At 40.2% G+C, this 12,590-nt stretch overlaps 1 protein-coding gene across 1 annotated transcript in view; it reads left to right on the top strand.

The window, feature by feature from the left end:
• The first annotated feature begins 1,813 nt into the window (after positions 1–1,813).
• CALCRL (calcitonin receptor like receptor) overlaps positions 1,814–12,590 on the top strand; it is a 63,671-nt gene continuing 52,894 nt past the window's right edge. The window contains exon 1 of the mRNA XM_082284932.1: positions 1,814–1,945. The gene's annotated coding sequence lies outside the window, so the exon portion shown is untranslated. The remainder of the gene's footprint in view (positions 1,946–12,590) is intronic.

The following is a 12,590-nucleotide window of genomic DNA, read 5'->3' as shown; positions in this document are numbered from 1 at the left end:
TCTAAATTACATTGTGTAATGTACCATGTTGCAATCTACAATCTAGACCTAATTGGTCTAAAATAATGTTATCAGGCTCACTCCTGATGAAATTCCGCTACCTGAGATGACACCATTTGTTTCAGAGAAGTCAGTTTCCATCACTGTTCAGAATCAGAGAGAATCAGAGCTAATCTCCGGTTTATATCTGTTTATAATGACTAGAGGTTTAGAGTGCCAGTTCTCAGTTCTTCACTGATTATAGAACTCAAACATTCTCCTGTTGATGTAAGATCATAGACGCACCAACGCTCACATGTGCCAAAGGAGTATCCAAGTCTGCTCTTTTGGTAAACCTGGAGTAGGATTTCAAAATTTGTGTTGTCCAGGGGCCATTTGGATTTACAGTATTCCTGCCCCTCTTTTCCCTCTTCCAATTTTTCCCGACCCTGGATTGGGTATGGGTTTTGTTTGAAGTATTTTTTGTTTGTTTTGTGGGGGTTTTCCCCCTTAGTTTTGTGTTTCTTACTGTTTTCCTTCTTGAGGAAAATGTTATCAATGGCCAGATGAATTCCTTCATCCAGTTCACGGCATGTTCCACATATGATTCTGCTGGTAAAAAAAAAAAAAAAGTGGATAAGTGACAAGTAGTGAGAAACAAGCAGAATATTTTATCTTTTTTTATGAGCAAATTCAGTGGTAAAATTTTGATAGGTCCTTATGACTTTTGGGAGGTTTTTATGGTATTCCATAAGGAGTACTGGTGTTCCAGGTGTTCATATAATTTGAGTTTAATGCTCCATGAACTCCCCATTTTACAGCATAGTGTTGTCCTGTGCACACAGTAACTGCCCATTGACTTGGAGGGCACAGATTCTGTCCTTAGTACAGGTAATGATTGTATAAAAACAAGTGACAAATGGTTTCAAAAAAACGTTTTTAGCTCCTGTTATAATGTTCTTTGAAGCTAGTAGGAAGACTGCTGTTAATTCTGTTTTGTCCTCTGTCATGGCAGTTTTCAAACTAGGCAGTTTATTCATACTTGTGCTTTCAAATCACCAGTGTTAAGAAAAATATAGCATAGAGATGTGTGCAGCAGTGATAATGTTCCTGTTGCTTTTTTTCTACCCTTGATACTTCAAAGACTTATTTCTTTAAATACGACTTTTTCTTGGGTACAAAACAAAGTGGCACTGTAAACAATGCGCCCGCTTGAAACTGAAATTTTGAATCTGACCTTTGCAGCTGTTTTACACCTGAGGAATGAAGGTATTTCTGTGTAGAGTATTTCAGCCCTTACGGTACGGGATGTAATGCAGCCCCTGCAGTCGCCGGCAGAGGTGGGTCAGGTCAGTCATACTGAGGAGGAATGCAGCTCTCCTGTGTTCTTTGTGAATAAAAGTCCAAACTAATTTGTTTCTCTGGGTCTAGCTGGAGGAGGAGGACGACGACGAATCTAACTGGCTCGATACGTGAAAGGACAGGTCCCGTGGTCTCCTCCAGAGCAGCGAGCATTTTGCAAGTGGTTTCAGAGCGCCGGCTTTGAGCCGGGGCGGCCGAGCGGAGCCGCCCTGGGGCCAGGTGCGGGCAGAGGCTGCGCTGTCCGGGAGCAGATGGCAGCGCCGGGGCTCGGCCAGCTCCCCGCTCCAATGCCAGGGGAGCCCGGCTTCCCCGGGACATGCCTTTCGGGAGAGAAAAGTAACTCAACGCCGGCCGCAGGCGGGGTCGGGTGATGTAACAGGAAGCTCTGATGTTTCACTGCTGCCGCCGCTCCGCGCTGCCATCGGACACGCTCCCGGCGCTCCCGCAGCAGCGCTGCTCCGCCGGGAGAGCCGCCAGCCTCGGGCTCTGGATTACACCCAGCCGGGGCACTGTGCTCTCGCCGCTCTCATTTGGCCGCGGAGGGACTGAGCGAGACATCTCCTCACAGCTTCCTCTGAAAGCGTTCTCGTAAAAACTCCGCGTGGTGAGTGCCGCTCCGAGCGGATTCATTGTTGTGCCCACGGGCAGCAGTTCTGTGCCATCGGAACGCAGCGATAGTAACGCGTGTGTGCATGCTCTGGCACTAACCTCGGCGCGGGATACGGAATCTGCGCCGAGAAACGCTACGAGGAGAACCTTCGTTTATTTTTAGTTAGCGAGGTGTTGAGCTGATTTTATCACTGGTGGTGTTATTGTCTATGCTTGGTAGGCTAAATAGATAGAAAAGGAGATAAAATGCCCTAATCAGCCCTTTAAGGATTCTGCCTGAAACCTGTAATATTAACTAACCAAATTTCTGTCTTTGCATCTGGAGAGAATTAGAAGCTCATTGGCTTGAAAAGGGTCCTTGAGACTAACTCAGTGCAACTGCAGCTCTTAATAGAGGCTGAATTAGGTGATAAAGTGGTGTAGGTTTGCTTAGTGAGTATTTCTCTAAACTTGCTGTGCCAGAAAGAGGTCATACTTGAGTTGTTTCATAATTAGGTTTTCTGTTGTAATTACACAACTTCAAAGGTAAAGCTTCTGTTTTGTTTGGGCTTTCTGTTTGCTTGCGGAAAAGTTGGGTTAGTTTGAAGCCTGTACGCGTGCCGGCGTGTTACTGTTTGAGGTTTTTAACCGCAAACACCGAACTGATTTATTGACAGCTAATTGCCCACTTTTCCTTTCCTTGAGGAACTATTGAACAGTGGCAAGTGTGTAATTCTGTGCCTTCAAGTACCAGCTGATAGGCAGTTAAAAGTCTTGGCACTCCTTTAGTTTCCAAAACAGATGTGATACCCTCTGGTTTTACAAATGCGGTTGCAGTGCTGAGATTGGTAATCCTAGTCATTTGCTCGTGTGTGTAAGCAATGGAGCCATAGAAGCAGGAAAATAAATCTTGTTAGGCTATAAATCACACTTGGATTTGATCTACAATTAATCTTTTAGTTATCCATGCAGTTTATAAGGGAAGATAATGAAATAGTTATAAAAACCCCTGAGTTTTTTTCTATTTGCCTTAATAAACTCATGTGAGGTACCTTGGGGATGGACTTTGCTGTTTTTATAATTGCGCCAATGCAGTCTTCCCGGTCCTACTGTGCATACTGGAGATCTTGTCATTCCCTTGCACTAATAATGCATCTAACAGCTGAAGCCTGTTCAGGTCAGGGATGTGCTCACAATCTGCGGTCCTCTCTGTGCTTTGAAAGGAGACTCTCTAGATCTAGATCGATGTTAAGACCAGATCTGAACCCATTTGTTTTCTTTTAAAGTACACGTGCTATGGTACTGTCTGAAATTCTTAATTAAAAATAAAAACCTGTGTTTGCACAGTATTTTCTTCTGAAGTTTGCCTAAACTCTCATCTACTTCACGGCACAGAGGAGCAATCCCATAGTCTTTAATCCACACAAAAGGCACTTGGTGATACTAAGTCGCTTAAGATGGCACTTCACATAAAAGGTGCATATGGTGTTTTAATGATCAGTGCAGTGGGAACAACTGTCTTCAGAAGTGTATCAGCTAAGTTATCCAGATTTTTATTAGCAGCTGGTGTAGGCTGAAGTGGGTCTGCCCACAGATGATGTGCCAGACACGTGTGTTTGCAGGTTTGATGCCGGAATCTGCACTATTTGCAGGTTAAGCAAAGACAAAGGCAGGGTATTGACATAGAACAATGTGACTGCACTTTTTACTGGGCAAAACTAAGTACCTGGATATATAAGATGCATTGCAAGTTCAAGAATTGCATTATGTGTGTCCTTGCGCCTTCAAATGTTACTGCACCCTGAGTTTGTGATCAGTTGGAGTCTTTCTCTGCATTAAGAGATGTAGCATTTGTCCCTCTGAATAGGCTTTTCTTGATACAACACAACTGTTGAAATCCTGGCCCACTGAGAACCGGTGGGAATTTTTCCACTGACTATTAAAGGGCAAGACCTTCCTAAATGTGGGTATTTCTCTGTTGAAGGAATTATACATAGATCACCCTTCCAGGCACTTGCATTCTGCTGTCTGTTGGCAGCTGGGTTTTTTTGTAATTTCTGTAATTTTTGAGTGCTCCAGTTGAAAACACAGATCTGTATGTGTCTTGCTGGGTGACCAATGCCTTACCTGGTTCAGCAAAGGGACTTGCTCTGTGAATACAGGATTTTTCCATGTGCTGTCTGGGTACTGCAGTTCAGATTTTAGACCAGGATACAATTAAGAACAAAAGCGAGGGAAGAAAGCACATTAACAAATTTCCTTTGCCACCCATATCATTACTAACTTGCTTCTATATTGTATACATTTGAGGTAATCATCTTCTTCCAGTAGCATTCCTGGCATGTGCAGGAGCTGGGTAGGATTAGACCCACAAAAGTCCATGAAGTCATGCAGTAATGCAATTCAAACTGGGCCATGGTCATTTGGAAGAAACTAGCACTATCAATATGGTTTTAATAATAACACGTATACAGTGTATATCTACTCACGTATACAGAGGTACATCTAGTCACTGCAGTAGTAAATGCTAAACATAAGCTATCTATTAAAGCCATTGAGGGGATTTCTCCAGTGAGAAGTCCAAGTCTACAGTTAGGAAAACAAAACAGGATTTCTCCTTAAGAAGTTGTTCCCATCTGTTGCTGATGTGTTTACGATGTTCTTGATTTGGTACCAAAATCCCTTCAGTGCTTCTGATCAGCTGCCACTCCTGTGGCGCACACACAATACCAGCGTTGCCTCAGTGCCCTGGCCACCTCTGCTCTGGAAGCCTGGGTAGTTCTGTCACTGAGTTTCATGTGCAGCAGTTTCCTCAGTCAAGCTTTGCACTTTTTGAAAACACTCTTTACTCACTTATGGAACTGCTCTGTCCCTAGTGAGTATTTTAAGTGTTTGGTGCAGCAAATTGTCAGAGCTCTGGAATTAACTATATCCTTGATACTACTGTGTCGAGGAAGGAATGTGTACTGCTACTATCAAAACAGATGTGAGTTGGCAAAAAAATAACTTTTAGGCAGTAAAATAAGTGTGGTTTTTTGTGTGTTTATGTGTATTAGAGATACAATAACATATATAGTATATTATTTCTACATACAGCATATGCAGGTCCATCTCACGCTGACTTCCATTATTGCCAGTGTTGTAACTAATGAGAGAACATAGGTTTATAAAGAACCTTCCAAAGTAGATTAACCCTAGACCTCACCCTTTGTTTAGAAAACTGGGAATCACAAGTGCTAATATTCTGAATTGCATATATCTGAAGGCTGCATCCTTCTAATGTTTAAAAGAAAACAGGGAAAGCTTTCTATACGTGGACACAACCCATTATTTTTTACGTTTTGCATTCACATTGGCAGCTCTGATGTTTTCAGTGTAAAAAACTTGCACAAAGAGCAGTAGAAAATAGCCTACTTCTCACCTGTTACCTTAATGGAGAATTCCACAGCCAGTGTGGTACAACAGAAGATCTTACAAAATTGGGTTCCATGAGAACATTTCTCCTTAGCAACACTTTTTGTTCTATTTTAGTATCTGGGCAGAACTGAAAGGCTAAACTTTCACATTTTCAAGTTTTGTTTTAACAGTTGTCTCTTATGCTTCAGTCTCCCAAGTTTGTTTATACTGTTTACATTTTCCCAGCAAAGTCATACTTTTTCTGCCCTAGCTCTGTGCAAACACTTTCAATCATTTCTGCAGTATACGCTGTCCAAAAGTGATTTATTTTGAGTTGCTTTTCTTTGGGAAGATGCATTTGAAATGCATTTAACTCGTTGTAATGCACCAAAAAAAGACTTTCCTTGAGAGAAGCCATGTTCTTCCTTCAAGAAAAGAAATCAGACTCTTGTGGCAAATTTGAGGGTGTCTGAGGCTGTTACCTTTTAATATATCCTAGGGGTCACTCAAGCCTTTTCTGGCAGTTTTGGCCATTATTAAGCTGTAGCTGACCATTCTAACTGAATTTTTGAAAATAAAACAATGTTGTATTTCTGGATTTATGTCTGCGTCATGCAGGCTACATTTGAAAAAATATCGCCCAAAAAATTAGTGATGATTTTGTTTAATCATGTCCATAAGCCCATACCACTCTGACTTCCTATGTAGTACTATGAACAAGGAGCCAAAGAAAGACATTAGTAACTTTGTCCTTTTGATTTCTATGTTCAAAGCACCTGCACCTGCCTCATACATTGTTGTATACCATTAGCTGTGTTTAGGCTGAGTATCTTATGTTCCTAAAATCTACATAATCTTTTCCACCTATTCTTTGATATTCTCAGCTTGAAAACTGCACAACCTTGAATGCTTGTATGGGTATAAAGTGTCACTCTTTGAATTACCATTTAGCTTTTCTCCTTACGTTTCCCCTCCCCCATCACAGTGATAAAATCTTGCCAATTAATTTTCATGAATTTTATATTATCCCAGTACTGACAATTCTGGTAGAATTTCAAGAAAGTAAAACAATGGATGTATTGAGACCATTTTTGTTATACCAGAACTCATTTGTTTTAGGATTTAAAAGTATTTTTTCAGTATTAATATTATCAGAAATTACTATAATTTGTCACCAAATGTTGCACTCTATAATCCTTCCTAGATAGAAATTTAAAAATTTACTTTTCAGAAATGAGTAAGACCTTTTGACATTATACTTCCTTCTTCTGCAGTTGCATCTATGTATTTATTGAGTACCCTAAATGGAAGGAAAATATTATACTCTGCAGCCTTTTATTACTAAAATGGCACATTTTTGCAATTATTATCCTGAAATATTCTGTATAATGGGAGTATCTGCCCTTTAGTTTCAGTTAGTGAAGTCCAGCAGGTGTCACTCTGGGGATTAAATAAGAAATATTACACAAACAGAGATAAGCTTTTTTAGGAGAATTTAGAAGTATTTATTCTAATACATTTTTCCAGGATCATTTTTTGACCAGGCATGCCTCCTTGATTCTGAAGTTTCTTTTTTTAGTTATATGATTTAATGTGTGTATTCATCTTTCTTTGTGTCCCCTTGAACATAAAAGGACAGTCATTGGTATTGGATTATACAGTCAGAATTTGTACTCCCGGGTGACATGATTGAAACCTAAAGAGCTGTGATTCAGTTGAATATTGCCTTGATGATATTAAAAAATGTTTTTTTCATCTTCCTTGGGGACCACAATTGTTCTTTTTGTTGGTGGACATTCTCTTGCACAAGTAATGTGTTTTCTGTTGTGATGAAGTCTGCTGTAACTGTCTTACATATTGAGACAGTCTACATACTTTTTCTGTTTGAGTTACCTAAAATTGATATGTTAGGTGGCTAATCATCCAAACTTTCACAGTAAAAAAGCTTGGAGGAGAGAAATTTTGCCGTGTATCATGGAGTTTCTAGTAAAAGTCAATTGCGCATTTTCTGGTGGGAGAATAAAAAAGTGTCTTGTTTATTGTTCAGTGTTTCTTTAGGGAATGATGTACTAATGTGTTTGTTGCATTGTGGTGGATTTGTACATGAGTGTGGAGCTCCATATTCTGAGAGTTTCATATTGTGTGGAATAGGAATGTGTTCGATAAAAATTTGTGGGTTTCTAGAGGGGATTGTTGTTTATTTCTCAGACCATGTCAATGCCACCTCAAACAGAAACAAATACCTCAGCAGGCAGCTTTGGAAGGCAATCCACAAATACAAGTCTCTCTTTAAATAGACGCTTTTTATTGTAAATACATGCATACGTACATGTATTTTTATATATGCGTATGTGTATATATTTTTACAGATACATACTTTATATATTTATTTAAAAAATAATCTCATTCTAGAACATGTAACCTCAGACTGCTTTATACAATCCAGTTTCCTTTCTCTCACTTCTTTCTCCTGTTTAAGCCCCCATCCTGTTCCGTTTTTGATTCTGTTCAACTTCCTTTCCTGTGATGACTCTGAGTGAGTCACTTTGCCAGGCATTAAGAATGTGGCTTGACAGTATTTCCAAAAGCTTATCCTATACTGGCTCATGCAGATGAAATTAATCTCTGCCTTATTCTTCCTCTCAAAGAAATGTCTGTCTTCACACATCCAGTTTCTTGGAAGGGGAAGGTGGGGGTGGGAACCCTTTCCATAAATGACCGTGTTGAACTTCAGAGCCATCCTCCTCGCAGAGGAACAGCAGCCGTGTGTACCGTAACAAAGCACTGGGATCGGGAACCTTTTTAACATTGATTTAGTGTGTACTGGGGAAAAAGTTAGCTTCAACAAGTTCAGGAAAGCCAAATTAAGGCTCTTTCCTGAGTGCTATTCAAGTACTCCGTGTGGCTACCACTGTGCATTCTTCATTCTTTATTACATGTGTTGCTTATTGTGCTAAAATGCATGGAAGGCCACCAGGATTGCGCTGGGTTTGTGTGTGGCTGGCAGCAGTTGGAAAAAGCACATGCTAAGTAGACACTTAAACACTGAACTAAGTTGCAGCCTTTCTTGTGGTTATGTTCGTGCCAGTGTAGTGTGGGGCTTGCGGGGGAGGGTTTGTTTTTTTCCTATGTTTTGTTTTGTTTTTTTTTCCTCTCCAGTTTTAGAAGAAGTGCGTAAAGAGGGATTTAAAAAAAAAATTGTTTCTAATCTGTTAATTGTGTATGTGCATCAGGAAATGAAAGCCTTTCTGCTGAAAACAAATGAGGAAAAGTATAGTCCTAGAAAAGAAGAACTTTAGAAACCAATATGCAAATAAGAGTAAGAATTCCCATCGAGTTAAACTCCGCTATTGTGGTCTTCTCCTTGTCCTACAGAACTGGGGGATCTCACCCTCCATCATTTTTCCTTGAGGGAGATGTGAAAGATTGTTATCACTTCTGTAATTTTCAGTGTGTTATGTCCTAAGTGCAATTAACACTGCCACAGATTACACACCAGTGAGTAAAGTGGAAATAGATTTTTGTTTCATATCTATTTGCTATCACAATGTAGGGTTTATCTAAAACAGGAGTAATGGTTATAACTGGAAGCTCAAACAATTCTGTCTGAAGTACAGTCATATTCATTTGAAATTATTTTTAGTTTCTCATTCTGGAAATTGTTAATTTCTGACTAAAGGAGGTGATTTTGGTCCATCCTCAACTCTTGAGAGTGTCATTATTGGGCTGATTATGGAAGTCACAGCACGATCTTTTAAGAGCCTTTTGTTCCCCCAGCCCTGCTTGCTGGATGTGCCGTATCAGCATTTTGAGAGTATCTAGGAAAATCACTCCGATGCTTTTAACCTTTCAGCATGATCCACCGGGATAGCTGCTGGGCCTAGGTTTTCTTTTCATTTTTCTCCCCCAATTATTTCAGAAGTGCTTGTACAAGCAGAGCTCTTTCTCTAGAGAAGATCTCTCTTCTAAAACTTGTGCATGCAATCCAAGAGAAGAATTCAGACAATGTAGTTTAACTGGACACTTTTTATTTAGAGCTGCAGGGATAAAATAGTCTGCTGACATGCTAAGCTTCTCCTAGAGTCACATTACAGACCAGTGAAGGACATGGCAGTAATTCAGGGTTTGTTGGAAGGATGGCAGAATACTTGTGCTGTCTGCAGGGGCGCTGGGGCACCGGAGCACGGCAGTGGCTGCTGCCACCTCCAGGATACACAGCTACGGTGTGGCAGCACCAAAAGGAGCCCCGGTTCAAAGCAGATTTTAGGGACCAGTAACCTTTCTAAGTCAGCATAGGCAAGGAAAGACAGGTTTCTGTGGAAATTCATGTTGTCCAATGAAGACAGACTGGCATGACAGAGTTATCTGTGATAACTCAACTTCCTGTGGGAATGCACATTTGCCAAACCAAAGTGTTCAAAAATAGCATTATACCATACAGGAATGTGGAAATTGTTAAGCCAGAGGTTTGTTTTGTTTTATTTTATTTTTACAATTTCTTTAGCCCTTGGGTTTCATAGAATTCTGAGCTTTTATATTTTTAAACATTTACAGATTTTAAACAGGACATTGTCCAACTCCTCCTTCTTTGAGTACTAATTAACAATAAAACAAAGAAGCCTGGTAGCAAGGAAGACAAAATGATGGAAGGAATAACAAATGCACAAAGGAAAAAATGTTTGAACCTTAAAATATTGTTCCCATAGGAAAGTGAACTGAACAAATCAGTGAATGGAATGATGTTGCCTTTAGCATGACTCATTGCAGGGACAAGCTCAGTCAGGTGTCCTGTGGTCAGTCAAACTTTGATAAACAGATTCCTTTAACTGGTGAGAAATCACTACTTGCAGTAATTTGCATGACATGAGTTCACAGTATGGTTATGAAATTAGTTGTCTAGTCACTATTTTAATTAGGTAACAAAACCAGATGCTGGGTTTCAGTCCATGGTCCAGTTAAGGTGTCAGTAACTGCAGTGCTGAGTTAGCTCATCTTTTGTCATACAGAGAGCAGTTGTCATGCACTAACGATCTTTATTAGCACCTTTCCTCTTCATTTATGGAACAGAAGGATACCTCCTATTTCTTCTGCCATGTGTTGACTAAAAGACTCCACGATCTCTCAGAATTTAAGCCTATGATTTTCCATTATTCATTCCTGTTGTTCCTGTAATTTGCCCTGCACAGGTAAAATGATTCTGCTCTCTTCTCAGTTTACAAATCCTTTAGGCACTTGTAGCTAAATATTTTTATTTCTCTCATTCAAGCTATGCAGAGATGTGGGGTTGTTGTGTAGCTCTCCACATCCAGCGAGCAGCCCAGGAGTGCCGGGACCATCTCCTCACCTCTAGGATGGGGCAGGATTTATGCACGTGCAGTCCCATGTTGCGTTGGTTCCTCTGCAGCCACACATCCGCTATTAAAAAAATTGCTGAATGACAGTAATAGAGAGGAACAATGGGCTATTACAGGATGCTCAGACAGGGTCATTACAGTATATTTTCTTGTGCAATCTTGTTATGAACAAGATTCATATTTACCAGCTTGTTTTATTTGTCAGCACCCTATTATTAATTAGTGTTGTAAGGTTATGAGCTGCTCATTTTCTAGCAATGGTCAATTTGATGAAATGAAGGTGTTTTTCTAATAGCCCTGTGGAAAGCTGCTTTTCAATATTTACAATAAATTTATAGATTTTTTAAAGTATTTGGTATTTATTTATCATCGTTGGCAATGGCACACAAAAAAAAGCCAGGAATTTTTTTTCACCATTGAACTGCAAATTAGCGTTAACGTACTTAGCAAAATTAAACCAAGAATCTTGTGATGGGGCTGTTGTATTTGAAAATTTAGGTAGATCACTTAAAAGAAAAATATGTTGCTTTTTGATTTTGAAAAGAAAGCAGCTTATTTTCAGTGCTGCTTTTTGACGTATAGGTATTTTCCATGGTTTCCAACACTTGGAATCCAAATGTTCAGTTTGATTTAAAAGGCAAAGATGAAAAATAGCACCTCATTGAAGCAACTGTGGACTGCTTCTGTGTGTGGTTAAATTAACTCTCTCCCTGAAAGACACCTACTAATGGGCACAGTTGAAAACCTTTGAGAAGGTTCCCAGCTAATGTGAAATAAGGAGTTCAAGCAAGAGAGGATTAAATCAAATTTGGGAAGACATGAATTTGGCATTGGGCTCCAGGAATTAGTAGAATAGACTAGAAACCAGTCCACAGGGATCTGGGATGCTGATGAAAACTTCATTTGTTTTTGGCATTGTATGAAAATGTTTCAATTTTTTATCAAGACATGTCATTTTCTTAGACGTGAAAATGGTCGTCTTTGTGTTCTTGGAATAAACACAGCCCAATTTGGAATCCTGGGCTATATTTGTGTAAGAGAGTCTAAGGAATGGAAAACTAAGGGTACTGTAGGTCAGCACTGAGGTTAGCAGAACTGCAAGGGGAAGTCTGGCAGCCGAGGATCCCTCAGCGTGTCTGTCGCTGCCTCCTTTGCACGCGAGCGCGGGAGGGCGGGGAGCTGGCCACAGTGGGGATGTACATGTGAGTCTCGCAGAGTGAGTGTCCATGGACATGAGGTGTCTGTGGGTGAGACTGGAATTAATGCTACTCCTTGGAAGCTTTTTGCAAGCTGTACAGCTTTTGTCCAGTTTGACAAATGGCTCATTAAAGACCGATTGTTTTTCCTCAGCTCTCTGATTCCATTTGGCTTTTGAGTCTTCAGTCCTACAAAACCCTTGAAGTTACAAGGAGCAACTTATAAAGTCCACATACTTAAGGAGACTGTATGGATGATGCTCAGAGCGTGAAGCAAGGCCAAAGGTTTGCAAATCCAGAGCAATTTAAAAGCAGTTATAAATAAGGGGGGGGGGGGGGGGGGGGGAAGCTAGGGATGAGCAGGAAAGTATTGAACAGTAAGTATGTGTTGCAGAAATGTCTTTTGTCCTGGGTCCATGGCACTCCTACTTTTGAAAGGTGAGACACAGAGGGTGCTCAGTGGTTATTTACCACACCTAATGTTATTTGTACCTGTTTAAAAAAAAACATTTGTATATGACTTGGTATAGGAAGGGCCGTGTGCACTGCTTAGTGTAAAAATAAAGCAGCTAATTAATGCCAATCAACAATACTTCTGTCTCAATAAACTGCAGCACAATAGTTAAGGTGTTCCTCCTAAAATACCACATGATCTTATGTGGATGAATGCAAGCAGTTTTATTGAACTTAAAAAGCTCCAAGAAATATATGTGGA

Source organism: Coloeus monedula, assembly GCF_965178545.1.
Source record: "Coloeus monedula genome assembly, chromosome: 7".
In the NCBI taxonomy this organism is placed as follows: domain Eukaryota; kingdom Metazoa; phylum Chordata; class Aves; order Passeriformes; family Corvidae; genus Coloeus; species Coloeus monedula.
This window is presented reverse-complemented; position numbering and strand designations above follow the sequence as displayed.